Source organism: Phodopus roborovskii, unplaced genomic scaffold (genome assembly GCF_943737965.1).
Source record: "Phodopus roborovskii unplaced genomic scaffold, PHOROB, whole genome shotgun sequence".
Taxonomy (NCBI): domain Eukaryota; kingdom Metazoa; phylum Chordata; class Mammalia; order Rodentia; family Cricetidae; genus Phodopus; species Phodopus roborovskii.
Window position 1 is genome coordinate 21,307 of NW_026125934.1, and position 17,222 is coordinate 38,528.

General features: G+C 38.3%; 1 pseudogene; it reads left to right on the forward strand.

Moving 5' to 3' along the window:
• Positions 1-4,369: 4,369 nt before the first annotated feature.
• Positions 4,370-5,135, forward strand: LOC127218022 (isobutyryl-CoA dehydrogenase, mitochondrial-like; annotated as a pseudogene).
• Positions 5,136-17,222: the final 12,087 nt, after the last annotated feature.

Consider the following 17,222-nt stretch of genomic DNA (forward strand, 5'->3'; position numbering starts at 1 on the left):
GTTTAACAGACTACTGTAGAACATTCCATCCAAACACAAAAGAATATATGTTCTTCTCTGCTCCACATGGAACCTTCTCTAAGATCTACCACATACTAGGTGACATAACAAACCTCAACAGATAGAAAAAAAATTGAATAGCCCCCTGTATTTTATCAGACCACTGTGCTTTAAATTTGGAATTCAACAACAACACAAATTGCAGAAAACCTACAAACTCATGGAAACTGAACAATGCTCAATTGCACCATTCCTGGGTCAAGGAAGAAATGAAGAATGAAATTAAAGGCTTCGTAGAATTCAATGAGAATGAAGACACACATATCCGAACTTATGGGACACTTTGAAAGCAGTGCTAAGAGGAAAGTTCGTAGCACTGCCCACATGAAACCAGAAACTAGTTTTGTTGTTGTTGTTTTTTATTGTTTGTTTGGTTTTGGTTTTTTGAGACATGTTTCTCTATGGCTTTGGAGGTTGTCCTGGAATTAGCTCTTGTAGACCAGGCTGGTCTTGAACTCACAGAGATCCACCTGCCTCTGCCTACCAAGTGCTGGGATTAAAAGCATGTGCTTCTAACACCTGTCGAGGATAGCTTCATTAGAGAATTAACAGCAAAACTGAAAGCTCTAGAACAAAATGAAGCAAACTCACCATGGAGGAGGAGTAGACGCCAGTAAATAATCAAATTGAGGGCTGAAATCAATAATGTAGAAACTAGGAAACCAACACAAAGAATCCATGTAACAAAGAGTTGGTTTTTCGAGAAAATCAACAAAATAAATAAATCTTTATCCAAACTAACCAAAAAGCAGAAAGGGAACATGCAAATTAACAAAATCAGAAATGAAAAGGGGGACATACCAGTAGACACTGAGGAAATCCAGAGAATCTTCAGGTCATACTTTGAAAATCTGTACTCCACAATATTCAAAAATTTAATGGAAATGGACAGTTTTCTGGAGAGATATCACTTACTGAAGTTAAATATAGAACAGCTAAGCAAATTAAAGAGATCTATAATCCCTAATGAAACAGAAGCAGTAATCAAAAGTCTTCCAACACAAACAGTCCAATTCCAGATAGCTTCAGTGCAGAATTCTACCAGAAATACAACATCAGCAAATACCAGTACTCTTCAAAGTAATTCACACAATAGAAGCAGTAGGGTCATTGCCAAACTCTTTTAAAGAGGCTACAATTACTTTAGGACCTAAGCCACACAAAGACACAACCAAGAAAGAGAACTACAGACCAATCATCCTCATAAACATTGATGTAAAAATACTCAATATAATACTGGCAAATCGAATCCAAGAACACATCAGGGACCTCATCCACCATGACCAAGTAGGCTTCATCCTAGGAATGCAGGGATGGTTCAACATAAGAAAATCCATCAATGTAATCCAGCATGTAAATAAACTGAGAGAGAAAACCACATGATCACTTCACTAGATGCTAAAAAATGCCTTTGATAAAATCCAACACCCCATCATGATAAAGGTCTTGGAGACATCAGGGATAACGGGAACATAACTAAACGTAATAAAAACAATATACAGAAAAAAAAACAATATCAATCTAAATGGAGAAAAACTCAATGAGATTCCTCTTAATTCAGGAACAACACAAGGCTGTCCAATCTCTCCACATCTCTTCAATATTGTACTGAGATACTAGCTAGATCAATAAGAAAACATAAAGTGATCAAGGGGGTACAAACTGGAAAGGAAGACATCAAAATTACATTATTTGCAGAGGACATGACAGTTTACATAAGTGACCCAAAAAACACTCCCCGGGAACTCTACAGCTGATGAAAACCTTCAGCAATGTCCCAGGATACAAGATTAACTAAAACAAACAAACAAAGAGTAGCCCTACTGTATATAGACAATAAAGGGGTTGAGAAAGGTATCAGAGAAACAGTACCCTTTACAATAACCACAAACAACATAAAATATCTTGGGGTAATGCTAACCATACAAGTGAAAGACCTATATAGCAAGAACTTTGCATCTTTAAAGAAAGAAATTAAGTAAGATTCCAGAAAATGGAAAGATCTCTCATGCTTTTGGATAGGTAGGGTCAACATAGTAAAAATAACAACCTTGCCAAAAACCATCTATAGTTTCAATGCAATCCCCATCAAAATCCCAGCATAATTCTTCATAGAACTTTTAAAAAACATACTCAACTTTATATGGATAACAAAAGACTTTGGAAGCCAAAACAACCCTGAACAATAAAGGAACTTCTGGAGGCATCAGCATCCCTGACTTCAACTTCTATTATAGAGCTATAGTCCTGAAAACAACTTGGTATTGGCACAATAATAAACAGGAAGACTAATGGAATTGAATTGGAAATCTTGATATTAACTCACACACCTATGAACACATGATTTTTTGACAAAGAAGGTAAATTTTACAATGAAAAATAAAGCATCTTCAACAAATGGTACTGGCATAAATGGATGTTGACTGCTCCTGAACATAACACAAGTAGTATAAGCAGTGTGATCAACAATTAATAAATGGCATGTGATGGGAGATGTCATTCTGTATATGTTTCTCATACAGTATGAGATGGACATTACAAAGAGTTCCTGCTTCATGGAAGAGTCTGCCAGACAGTCTTCAGGACACAGAGAAAAATGACAAGCTGCCAATAAAAGAAGACAGTTTAAAGTTTCCTGCTTTGCTGAAGAGTCTGCCAGACACACTATGGCCTATGGGCTGAAGATGAAAGATTACAAAAGAACTTTGGGTGATCAGGCAGTGAGTTGTCTCTGTCATTTCTAGAGTTTATATACTATCCTTCTGTGGTCTTTGAAGGAGTTGAAGACAGATATAGTTAGTTTTCCTTAGTTAGGATTAAAGATAAGTTACATATAGACTTTAGACACACAAAGATAAGATAGATAATAGAATATTTTCTTCAAATCTTGCTAAATGTTAATGGATGGACTAAATATTGTTAACTGTTGTGTTATATATTTTGCTATGTTAAGCTTAAAACCCTTCTTTTATTTTAGACAGAAAAGAGGAGATGATGGGAGATGTCATTCTGTAAATATGTTTCTCATACTGGTTAATGAATAAAGCACTGTTGGCCAATAGGAAAGGAAGATAGGTGGGACTAGGAGACAAGGAGGAAAGAGAAAGTAGTAAGGAGGAGCGAAGATGGAGAGTCTGGAGAGAGAAGTATGCCGCAGCCAGCTCCGGGTAAGAAGACCACGTGGAAATACATAGATTAACACAAATGGGTTATACTTAAGACAGAGCTAGCCGATAAGAAAGTAGTAACTGGCAACAGTATAATATCTAATACAGAGTCTCTGTGCATTATTTGGGGCTGGCGCGGCAGAGGGACAAGACTGGCGGCAGGCGAAAAAACCGTACTCCTTACATGCATGTCCTGAAATTAAAAAGCTTTTGTAAGGCAAAGGACAGTAGCCCATAGAATGGGAAAAGATATTCACCAGCCCCATAACTGTTAGAGGGTTGCTTTCCAAACTATACAAAGAACTCAATAAGCTAGTTACCAAAACACCATGTAATCCAATTAAAATTTGGGGTACAGAACTAAATAGAGAATTCTCAATAGAGGAGTCTAAAATGGCTGAAAGACACTTAAGAAAGTGCTTAACATCCTTCGCCATCAGGGAAATTCAAATCAAGGCAACTCTGAGATACCATCTTACTCCTGCCAGAATGGCTAAAATTAGAAACACCAATGACAACTCATGCTGAAGAAGATGTAGAGAAAGGGGATCACTCCTCCACTGCTGGTGGGAGTGTAAACTCATACAGACACTTTGGAAAACAGTATGTTGGTTCCTCAGGAGAATGAGTCTACCTCAAGATCCAGTAATTCCACTCCTATCCATTTGCCCAAAAGATGCACATTCATACAATGACATCTGTTAAACTATGTTCATAGCAGCATTATTTTTAATAGCCAGAATCTGAAAGCAACCAAAGTGTTCCTCAACTGAAGAATGGATGATGAAAATGTGGAACATTTACACAATGGAGTACTACTCAGCAGAAAACAAAACAAAAAACAAACAGAGGGTTTGAGACGAAGAGCAGCTGTAGCGATGTTGTGGTGTGGCTCCCGGGGCCTTGACTGTCTACGTGCCACCCTCTGGTCCATGGCTCAGACCGACCACCAGAGTGTCTCCTTATGCATCGATCCTTCCTTGGGACTAAATGAAGAACAGAAGGAATTTCAGAAAGTGGCCTTTGACTTTGCTGCTCGGGAAATGGCTCCCAATATGGCGGAGTGGGATCAGAAGGAAGCAGGAGTGATGCTGCCTCTCTTCTGACGTCAGCCAAACAATAGGAAGATCATTACATCCTCAATGGTTCCAAGGCCTTTATCAGTGGGGGGTAGTGAGTCAGACATCTATGTGGTCATGTGCTGGACTGGAGGATCCAAAGGCATCTCCTGTGTAGTTGTTGAAAAGGAAAACCCTGGCCTTAGCTTTGGCAAGAAGGAGAAGAAGGTGGGGTGACACACTCAGCCAACCAGAGCAGTGATCTTTGAAGACTGTGCTGTCCCTGTGGCCAACGGGATTGGGATCGAGGATCAGGGCTTTGTCATCACCATGAAAGGACTGAACGGTGGCAGGATCAATGTTGGCTCAGCTGAAGTCCTGACTCCTCCTCTCTAGCATCCTGCCCTCTTGGGGCTGCTCATGCTTCAGTTGTCCTTACCCAAGAGCACCTCAAGGTCCGGAAGCTGTTTGGAGCACCTCTAGCCAGAAACCAGTACCTGCAATTCCAGTTAGCAGACATGGCCACCAGGCTGGTTGCCTCCCAGCTGATGATCCGTATTGTGGCGGTAGCTTTGCAGGAAGAGCGGGAAGATGCAGTGGCCCTGTGCTCCATGGCCAAGCTCTTTGCTACAGATGAATGCTTTACTATCGCAACAAGGCTTTGCAGATGCATGGGGGCTATGGCTACCTGAAGGATTATGCTGTTCATCAGTATATGCGGGACTCCAGGGTCCACCAAATCCTAGAAGGTAGCAACGAAGTAATGAGGATGCTGATCTCTCGAAGCCTGCTTCAGGACTAGCTCCCAAACTGGAGAGTCAAACCTGGGATTCATGTGCAGCTGCAATCAGAGTTGTCCTGTTGCAAATGGACCCTGGAGTAGGTTGAAGAGCTTTGCTCTTCTGATAGAGAACCTCAGGTCAGCAGCAATGCTGGCTCTAAGACAAGAACAGGATTCTCAGAGCTGGATGGGCCCTGAGGGGCCACCCCAGGAGACCTGCTTTCCTCATTCTGGAAGGAAAAGCAGTCAACACTGTGGCTCAGATCCACACTATGCAGTTTGATGATTCTTGAAGTCTGGGTACTTCAATGAAGCTTTTCCTGATTGTGGATGTAAAGTGTGGGGAAGCAAGGGCAATGGACAGCCTGTGTCTTTCTGTTCTCTGTTCTGCACTGGCAGTGTCTCAGGACAGTACTCCTGAACTCAGATCATGATGAAGTGATTATTTGGGAACCTACTGCTAAGCTATGAATTAGGGTACACCTTTACTCCTGCCATGTAATAAATGCCAAGGGCTGAGGTTATTTGGAACACTTGGAGTTTTTATATGGGCTTTTATTTCCTTTTTTGGGTCTACTTCTCTTTTTAAGTACTTTTATTAGTACCTTGGTAAATAAAATATACATCTTTACTGTATCCTTCAACTAAAAAAACCAAACAAACAAAAAACAATGGAATCTTGAAATTCACAGGCAAATGGAAGGAACCATACTGAGTGCAATAACCCAGTTACAAAAAGATGAAGATGAATTTTACTCACTCATACATGGATTTTAGACATAGAGAAAAGGATCATTAGCCTACAATCCACACTGCCAAAAATGCTTTGAAAAAAGTAGAACACTAAGAGAGACATGCATGGTTCTCTGTAGAAGGGGAATGGGACAAGATCTCCCAAGCAAATTGGGAGCATGGCGGGGGGAGAGGGGAGAGGTGGGCATGAGGGAGCAGGAAGATTGAGTCTGGAAAAAAATAGAGGAAAGGAAGAAAAGAGATACCATAATAGAGGGAGCCATTATAGGTTTTAAGAGAAATCTGGCACTACGGAAATGTCCAGAGATCTACAAGGATGAGCCCAACTAACAATCTAAGCAATAATGGAGAGACTACTTAAATGCTTTTCCCTGATAATGAGATTGATGACTACCTTTTATGCCATCCTGGAGCCATCATCTAGTAACTGATAGAAGCAGAAGTAGACACCTGCAGCTAATCACTGAGTTGACCTCCTGGAATCCAGTTGTAGAGAGGGAGGACTGAGAGTAAAGGGGTTAAGCCGAGGCTGCAGACACCTACAAAAACTGTTTTCCTGAACAAAGGGAAGCTCATGGACTCCAGTCTCACAGCTGGGAAACTAGCATACTACGCACTGAGACTCCCTGAACGTGGGTGTTGGTTAGTAGGTCTGGGCAGTCTATGGGACCTCAGGTAATGGATTAGTATTTATCCCTATTATAGGAATGGACTTTGGGAGCCCATTCCAAATAGCAGTATACTCCCTCAACCTAGACACATGGGGAGGGCCTAGGGCCTGCTCCAAATGATATGACAGACTTTGAAGACTCTCTATGGAAGTCTGCTCCCTGGGTAGCTAAAAGAGGATGGGATGGGTGTTGGTGGGGGGAAACAGGGGAGGACAGGAGGGTGTAGTAACTAGGATTGATATGTAAAACAAGCTTGTTTGAAATTTAAACAAAAATTTTAAATTTATTATGTATAATATATGATCATTTATTTGCTGTTGCAAAGTAAGATGACTATATATAATGATGCATATTTATAAACAGTAAATGTATATACACACACATATATATCCACACACACACACACACACATATATATATATATATATATATATGTATATATGAATTAAAGAAGAAGAGGTCATAAATTTGAGAATTTGTGAATGATTCAGGACACTTGGGAAGAGTTGGAGGAGGTCAGGAAGCAGAATTGTGTCAATACAGTATTCATGTAGGAAACTTACAAAAACTTTTAAATAAAAATTTAAAATATCTATTAGTACAGAACACCTATCATAGAATCTGGGGTTAAGCATGAGGTTTCCCTAAGTTTCACAGTGATTTACATATGCCACTTGTATACAGAATCATTGTTTTAAAGAAAAGGACTGAGCTGATTATCAATATGTCTTCTTATAAAATTATATCAATAGATTTTAAGCACAGGAGTATAAGCTGTATAGTTAAACATACTTTGAAAACAGTCCATGTTTGATTATGTATGAACTGTAACATCTTTCTGAACTTAACTTTCTTTATCTATAAAATACAAATCATATAGTGCCTACTCATTGGTAGTTGCCAAAAAGAACAGGGAATCCTGTGCTTGAACTTGTCACAGTTGTTTGTACAGATTGTCTCAATAAATGTTTTGTGTATATGTAACTTGAAATTTTAGTCTCTGAGCTATAAAGTGCCTATCTGCAATCCAGAACAAACATAGAAGATAATTTAATTTGGGAGAGAAAACGACAAGGATGACATCATAATAAAGAAGGGCACATATTTTAAGAAGGACAGTGAAACTTCTCTATTGTCAGTCTCCAAGGAGTTGTATATCCTGATTTCATTAACAGAAGACTGGTGAAAAGACAGCTTTTCAGTCTGTTCCCAGGTACAAGTAATTCATTGATCAAGTCACCATCACCACAATAAAGATAAGTGGAAGCACATTTGTGTGTCATTGAGCCTGTTCCTCACGTCTTCCGAAAATTCACTGCACAGATGGTGAAACAAATTATCATTGTAAAGGTCACCCATTTCCACATTGAGAAGATGGAAATACTCTCTGATAGCCATAAATCCACAACCCTCACAATTTACAGACCGAATTTACTTGCTTGCACCATTAAAGAGTTAGGATGGTGCTGCACTCACTAGTAAGCACCTATGAAGGAAAGCAGGGACTGCACTGGTGTGTGGGTGGAATCCTTACAAATTACACACTTTATAGCATCTTCAGAATTTTGCTGCTGGCTTCTGTGAGACCTGTGGAGTTTATGGAAATGATAGAACATGGATATCCAGAAGTATCACTTCCACATCATTCAAATGTGTACAGGCAGTGACAATGGGCAAAGACATCCCCATTAATATATCACAACCTGGGGAAGAGATACAGAGCTCCAGCTGAACACATCTGGGCACTGACTTGCTCTGCTGACACATTACATCATTCATCTGGAGCATTAATGAGTTAGCCTTTAAGTTGTTATCCCATAACCTCCATTTCAGCAAAGGCTGCAGATGCAGTGAACAAAATGACTCATTTTAGCCTATGCAGTGGTGATGCCCCAAGATAATTAAATCTGGGGACAGTGTTCTTCAGTCTGTGCAGTCAGCCCATCAAGCCACGACTGAAGCTCATAAACCAGCTCAAATAACACCTAATGTACTACAATTTAACTTGAAAAAAAAGATAATATCACTACTTAAAATGACTGTGAAATTCTACACAACCAAGCAATACAATTAAGTTAATCTGTCCACAAGGGAGATGTCTATTCAAACTAGTCTCTTGCTTTAAAAATCAATAGTTTTTAGCCTTTGAAACGTAATAACTGATATTTCCTTCAAATTCTGTTAATGAGCCTGCATCAAGAAAGATTGAAGCTGTTTTTGCATTTCAAATGAAAGACTATGTGCATATTGCATGATCATACAAGTGCAGACATGTTTCCCCAGGGAGTAGGAACTGAGTATATGTAGAGTTTCTAATATCATCATTGATTTCACATTCCCAGTTTCGAGTACAATGACAAACATGTGAGGTGTGTTTATTAAATAGTCATTGAATGAACAAATAAAACAATCCATTTGGAATTGATACTTTCACAACCCAACTTGGTTTGACAAAAATGGAAAAGCACAGGACAAGGTAACCTGCCACCACAGAGATTCCAGCATTCAGCAACTGTATTGATCCCATAAAAGTTAATTAAATAAATCCTTGGTGTTTAAAAGTGTTCTATAGTTTATAATCTAACTAAGTGGTTGGATAAGCAAGGCTATATGACAGAACATAAAATGAAATGTGTTCTCACTATTATCTATATTGACCATTGTGCACATGATCCTAGATTCCCTACACTTGGGGAAATACTCAATATTTTAATTTTGGCTAAGATTTCTAAAACAAACAAGAATAAATTTTAAATAAAAAGTTATAAAACAATATATCTCACAGTCAATTTTATTCTTCAAATTGTTTCCAAAACATTCCAGTGGAAAGTGCAAGTCCCCAAACTCTCTTGTTATGAGTCAGTGAAAAATAACCCGTTGGTAATGGCTCTGCTTACTGCTACAGCCACCTTAGATGTCATAGCTGCCCAGCCTCTGGGCTTCCTTTTCTGTCCATCTCGGGAGACCAGTCAAGAAGGCAGAAGCTTTTGTTATATTAATGATTCTGCCAATTACAGAGTAATGGCCAAGTCCCAAGAGAGAAATAGGGAAGGATTATGACTTGGACCTTAGTTCCAGAGGCTTTCCTGTTGTGACACATGGACTTTTCTGTGAGTGCCAAGGGAACATCTGGAAAGCCAGCAAAGACAGCCTGGAGCACTCTGAATAAAAGTAGAGACAGCAAATGACTAATGGATGCTGGTGATTTCTAGGGACTTTCAAAGAAGAAACTTGGTTTTGATAAAGGACAGGAATGCTTATAGATAAGAGACCAAATATACTGCATGCCCAGTTTTTCCCATCATCCTCTGCTTAGGCCACAGTTCTGATTGCAGGCAGTAGTCTATGTAGACACAAGCACGTTGCTTCGTGTTTCTGACCATTGGCAAGCATCTGTTTACACACTAGATGTCTGTATAGCTGACTCCTTACTGTTCAGATTGCAGGCGTTAATGTCAGAGACATCTGCTGCCATACTGCATGGGGTTGGACCTCTAAGCCTAAGATATTCACCACGAACTTTTTCTACTTTTGTATAATGAACGGCTTTGCTATTTATGACACTTACTCAACTTAATTTATTAATTTTTAGTATTTCTTTTACATTTTCAAGATTATAATGTACTTACACACACCATTTTCCCTTTCCTCTCTCCAGTCCTTCCTATATATCCTTTCTTGCATTCGTTTAGATTTGTGGGCTCCTTTTCATCATTAGTGTGTGTGTGTGTGTGTGTGTGTGTGTGTGTGTGTGTGTGTGTGCTGCGAGCATTGCCAAACACATTAGTACTGCAACAGTATAATCTTCCGTATATTTGTGTCTTCGGAGCTGACCATTTGGTATTAGATAAGCTGTTGGTATATTCTTCTCTGAGGAAGATTATTTCTCCTGCTCTCAGCTTTCCTTGGTTGTCTGTAGCTCTTTGTTGAGGCACCCCCCCCACACTTTACACATTAGCATGTCTATTGGTGCTATCCATGTAAAACACTGAGTTTTACTTCTTCATCACTTCCTTTCAACTAGGAAGTCCATCAGAGTAGGGATGAAGTCAGTCTTATTCACTGTTTTGTCCTAGTGCCAGTGCCTGTCAACACTGTCTCAAATGCGCTAAGGACTTCATGAACATTTGAGTAAATGTTTGTATGACTAAGGAAAATGTGCCTAACACTTTGAAGCTTACAAAATTGAGAGAAACTATTTAATTAACATTAGCATGGTGAAAGGATAGATTTTTGGCTAGCGGGATAAAAACTTGAGCAGTTCCCAATTGTGTGAGATCATATTTAGAAAAAGCAATGTGAATAGTATACTAGCATTATCACATAACTAATTTGTTTTTGTGACTTTTAATTTTTATGTTATTTTTATTTAGTATACAAAATATAGAGTACATTGTGACATCAGTATTTTCATCTATCTGTCTGTGTATGTCTTTCTGTCCATCTATATCTCATCATACTTTGCTATTAGTCTTTTAGTACTGTCCTCAACGGTTCTTCTCTCTTTTGGTTTCCTTTCTTCCTGCAAATAGTGCCTCCTTTTCTTTCATTAGAACAATATTTTGGGAGGTACTGCTATGGATTGAACTCAGAGACTTCTCTATGTTAGGCAAGTGCTTTCCCACTAGACTGAGCTACACCCACAGCTCAGCAACCTGTGTTTGATATAGACACAACTATGAGAATTTCAGTGGGAAACTGCATTTTGCCAAGTCTCAGTTGTCTGGTTTGTGAAATGTCAATTATAATAGTAATTACTCTTTCCAGTTGTTGGAAGATCAAATAAAATGGCTTATTAAAATTGGACAGTGTTGAACTAAGTGCTCTGTTCACAGCAGCTGTTACTGTACTAAGGATAATATTTCAGTTTTAAACAACTGGTACTAAACACCGCTGAACTTTCTGTTCTCACCAGTGGCTGTCACGGGGACTTTAATGCAACAAACATCCAGAACAGGCAGAAGCAACCTCGAGGTAGAAAAAAAGACACTGGCCGCTTAGCTCAAGTGTTGTAAGAAATTTTTTCAAGGCTTTGTGTCAGAGCTAAGAAGGAAGAGGCCAATGTGAAATGCTTGGTGGGCTGAAGGTGTCAGCACAGACCCCAGAGCTAACCATTTACCAATTGCCATAGAAAACATTTTAAGTTGATTTGGTTATCCCAGTTCATGATCTCTAAGGATATCCATTCCAACTATACTTACAGTTTACAGAGGATTTTTTTCTTGAGGCTTTCACTCGATCTCTGCAGCAAGCATGTGAGATTAGAAGTGAAAATGTTCTTATTTTACAGATGAAGATCCTATAACTCAAAAAGGATTTACTATAGGCTACAGAGCTCAGAGCATATGCATCAGGATGGGAACTCAAATATCCTGAGTCTAAATCCCTTCGTATAAATCCTCTGTGCAAAGCTCTAGTTTGTCCTTCAGTAGCCTGCCTTATAACAGAGAAATACAATATCAAAATAGAGTCAGACTTTGGCAGACTCACTGATTAAGAGACAGGGTAGACATGGCTTTGTGTTGAATTTAACATAGCTATTTCTCAAGCAACTGGTTGTTTAAGTCATCATATGTGCTTATCAATCAGGCAAGTGACACATCCCCATGTGATTGGAGTAGAGGGATTGTGTACATCCTAAAGAGGATTAGAGGTTAGGATTCTCTATTGGGAAGGATCTCAAGGATACAGATCTAAGTCTATGAACATTTGTGTGCAGTTTTCGATCATTCAGAGGCCTCAGTCAGTACTTTTCTCCATCTAAAGTTATACACAAATATAAAGAATATTATATAAAAATTATTTTTGTTCATATATAGTATATATACTAAATAAAAAGATACAGCATGAAATTTGATAGAGATATATATTATACAATTGTCTGTCTACTTTCTGAAACATCATTTCTTCACAATAAGAACATTCTACACTCCTTAGTTTTAGCATATGGAGTGCACTGTTGTTAACAACATTTAGCATACTGTTCCATAAAACAAGAAAGGCTATTTATCTGATCTGTATAAGTTTATACCCATTGATCAATTTCTTTTTTATTTATTTTTCTCATCTTACATACTGATCCTAGTTCCCTCCCCTCCCTCCTTCCCTCCCTCTCTCTATCCCTCTTATTCCCCCTGACCACCCTCCCATCTCATTCCCCCTATCCCCCCCACTACACAGGGAGGGTGATGCCTTTCAGGAGGGGTCAACAAAATCTGTCATTTGGAGTAGGGTCTTGGCCCTCCCTCCTGCCTCTAGGCTAAGGGAGTATCCCTCCATGGGGAATGTGCTCCCAAAGTTCTTTTGTGCACCACTGTCAGAAGCTTAGACCCCCTGAACACGGGTCTCAGTTAGAAGGGATGGGCAGTCTAAGGGACCTCTCACAGTAGAACCATTGATCAGTTTCTACCAGCTCATTCATCCTTCCCCTTCCCAGACTTTTCCCTATTCTCAACTTCCATGGGAGTAACACTTTTAAGCTTCCACACTTAAGATCATGCAATATTTATCTTCCTGAACTTGATTGTTTTTTGATTCAGCATGATGATTTAATGTATATTGTTGCATATGACCAGATTTCAATCTCTTCATAGCTGACTAGTATATAGCTATGATGTTTGTTTTTCTGCCCATTCCCTGGTTAGGTATTGTGAGCAGTATCAGAATGAAGATGATTGTATAGATGTCTCTTTGACATGCTGATTTCATTTCCTTTAGATATATACTTTTATTTGACATGTTGTTAAATGAAGCTATTCTCATGCTTTATACAGCCTAAGCACAGAACACTTACAAAATATAGTAATTAGTAACTGGAGAATAATAAAGAAGGGATGTTTACTACAATGTGGTCAGAAAAATCTAAAAGGAAATTTGAGTATGATTTGAACACACAGATTCAGTGTGGCTAAAAGTTACCATGTACCAGACTCTGTGCTAGATGTTTTATGGGAATTATCTCATTTTGTCTTCCTATAGATTGATGATGTGGGACAACCTTAATATGTTCATGTTACAAAAGAGGAAAGCAAAGCTCATACAGGTTGTGTAGTGTGCTCAGTTTTACTTGGCTAATAAGTCAGAGTAGTATTGTTGCCCACAGACAATAGTCTTGGAGTCCACTTTCTTTCTTTCCTATTACACTGTTTTACAGTCATGCCTCATTCTTTGCTTACCCCACCACACTTATAATGGAAGGGCCAACACATGACTATGGTTCTTTCCCATGTATATACTCTGTGGCCTTACGTTTGGTGCAGAGTATACAGTAGCTAGACATAGCTAACATTGAAAAAAGGGGTATAGAAATGGAAAAGAAATTTGAATTTTATTAAGTCACTGCGTATACATATGCTGTGTTACATGTCTTTTATAACCTATCATAACATTTGGTTTACATAACATTTCTTACATTTAAAAGTTTCCTCAATTTCAGGAGTTCAAAGTCCATATTTGTTACTTAAAAGTTGGTAGTAAATAGGCTGGAAGTTGCCAAGAGAAGAGTGAGACAGGATGAAGAATTTGCTGTAAGACATTTGCACACAAGACCTCTCATATGCTAGCAACACAAGGTGAGTCCTTATAGGTCTTTATTAAGGTCTTTGAATTCCTTGTGCCATATCATTGTCACTCATGTCTCTAATGAATGCCAGAAATGATCCAGCATGCAAGATGAACAGGTTTAGGAAATTCTTTATTCTGGTCCTCATCGCTTCAGTGTAACTGAACAGATGAGATTTAGTGTCTTCCTCCTTGCCTACGTCAGCATCATTCCTTTGTAGTGGCTGGTCCTTGAGTCTGTACCTCCATGTCTTTCTTAGCAATACGGTCATTACAAATTTTGATATTATTCTTGCTTAAAAGAATAAAAAATTACAAGGCTCTCTCATTGACAATAGAACTCACTATATTTTAAAATCTTCACTGTCATGCATTTTCCTATTGGTTTCTATAGCCAATTACTACTATTTGGTCATCTTCAATCCCCTGCAATACCATATTATCATACTCCCATTGCCAATCTTACAGACAGTAGCTGCCAGTTCTGCAATAGGCCTCAGTTCCATCATATTTCATCTGACTCTATGTTAATCTCATGCCATTGCTATTTCTGTTATCTGTCCCACAAACCCAGCCAATGTATAATCTCACCTGCTTTCCAGCTTCTTATCCAAGCCAAAGAGAAGTTTAATAAGTCTATGTCCTCGATAGATTTCATTTGTTCCTTCACATGTGACTTCTTTGTTATTATTAAGCATTAATACTTGGTACCTTGTGGGTCAGTCTGTACCATGGAGGCACAGTGTTCACTTCTGTCTGCATATTCTCTAACTACTCATTAGGCAGAGACCCACTGAACTTCTTCTACACAGAAACCATTCTCATGCACAACCCATCTTAGGAACACAGACCTGAAGGGAACAGCCTCATGAAAAGTATGAGAGTTTCTCTCCTTTATTATGGCTAGATTATCCCTATATCAAAAAGATTAAAGGAAACAAAGGGAAGTTGACAAAAAAGAAAGATTTCTATCTTCAACTATTATTAGGTAGTCCTAAGAAGTTTGAAGTGATTTTGTGTTGAATCCTCTTTACACAGTGCAAATCAATGTGCATTATTCACACCTTCTACATGCAGAGACTATTACACTTGGTGGCTTGCTGATTTTCATAATAGTATATAGTTTGTCTATAGTGTAACTTGGACTTTAGTTCAGTATTGTGTAATTATGGAAACCCTTTTATTCTACATTTTTCAGTTTGGCTAAGATGTTCCATTCTCTTCAAACCCTGAAAGTTCAATTTCTAAAATAGTTCCCCATCTGATAAATTTTTTTCTCAAATTTATAATAAATTCAGTGTCATGAGGCCTGTTTTTTTCCATAGGGGGTTTACTGCTTGTAGTCTCGCAGCGAGTCTAATTAGGCTACCAAATGAATCTATCACCTATTGTATTTACATCAGACAGAGTTATGAAAAGAGATAAAAATAGAAAACTATAGTCATCATCTATTTATAGAAGACATAAGATCCATCCAGCAGACAATCTAAATTAAAACCTTTTAGTGAATTGAGACTCACTGACTGTCTTTAGTGTGTTAACAGCTAAATCAGACATCTCATTTAATTTTTGCACATTATCTGTGAGGTAGTTCTTACAGTTGTTTCCATTTTACAGATAAAAGGAAGTAGTTAAAAAGGTAACCACAGCTATGCACCTGGTAAAAGGTAAATAATCACAGATTTTTTTTTTTCTTTGCTCAAAGAGCTTGTGTTCTTTTCACTCCAATGTATCACTTTCTGAATTGCCCCACCAAATAATGTAAGGTATGAGTTTGCTGTTCAAGATGAGAAGAAAATGGATTGGGCTTGTGAAATGGTACCTAAAAAGATGTAAATGGATTGAAGAAAGTCCATAAAGATTGAGAAGTGGTAAACATGTGTAGGATAAATGAAAGGATTGAAAGGACCCAGAGATCAAAGAATGTGCAGCAAGTACTAGAGGAGTAAATTCCTGGTTGGTCTAGAGCTGATTGTAAGTTGTGTTTGGAATTAAGATATTGCTGAAATGAGGAAATTGTTGAGAAGACTTATTATCTGTCATAATCTGTTTCTAGGTCTAATTATCATCTAAATAATCACCTTCTGCCATGTGTACCACATGTAGGAAAGAACATTCTCCAATTTCCATAATTTGTACATCATAGCTTTGAGCATGTGACTGAAAGAATTTGTGGCTAATGCTCAGCAACTGGAATCCAAGACCTTGTTTTCATCTACAGACTATACATTTTATGTTGGCCAGATGATAGATAGATTGATTGGAGTGTTTGATAACAACAGATAATTACTTCTCAAGTAAAAATCCATGCCAATGCAAGCATGGATAACATCTATGCAAGTTTGGCCTACTGACATCACTTCAAGTCCAAAGGCAGCCAAACCTTGAAACTAAAGCTTATCTAGCTTTATGAATGGAGGACCTGCTCCATAATGCCTACCAATTCCACAACCACTTCTTTTACTCACAAGGTCTCATTAGATTTTCCAAAAATCTGAAGTTCTATTAAAAAAAATAAAACAAGTTGTTTTCCAAATAAGAATGTGGACACATCTTTATTACTAGAAGACGCTAACCTCACCATCTCAGAAATGGAGGTATTAGAACTGTGAAAATATACACTACTTACTAAAAGTAAGTTAATACATACATTGGATCTGAGGCCCATAAATATGGGATGTACATAATTATCAAACAAATGAAACATTTACAAACTTAGGCCATAATTTAAATATAGCAATAATGAAAAAAAACTCAAATTCAAATGGGCAATATTATATTAACATTTCTATGAAAACAAAAGAAAATATTAAGAAAGGCATTCATAAAGTCTTACCCAAAGTGAGAAATTACAACTTAATGGCATATACTACATTCTCATATTGCGGTCATTTATAAAAATGCCAAGACTTGGGAGATGGGAAACAATGCTTGCTGTAAAACCAAGAGGACCTGAGTGCAACCCCCTGAACCCACATAAAATTCAGGTGTGGCATGTGGCTGCATGCCAATGTAACCACATCTTTATAGAAGTTAAAGACAAGAAGATCCTGGAACTTGGTGGTCAGCCAGTCTAGCCTAAACAAGAAGCCCTACATTCATTGAGAGGCTGTCTAGTGGGAATAATGTGGACTCTGGCAGAGCAGGAAACTCAAAATCATTCTGTGACCTA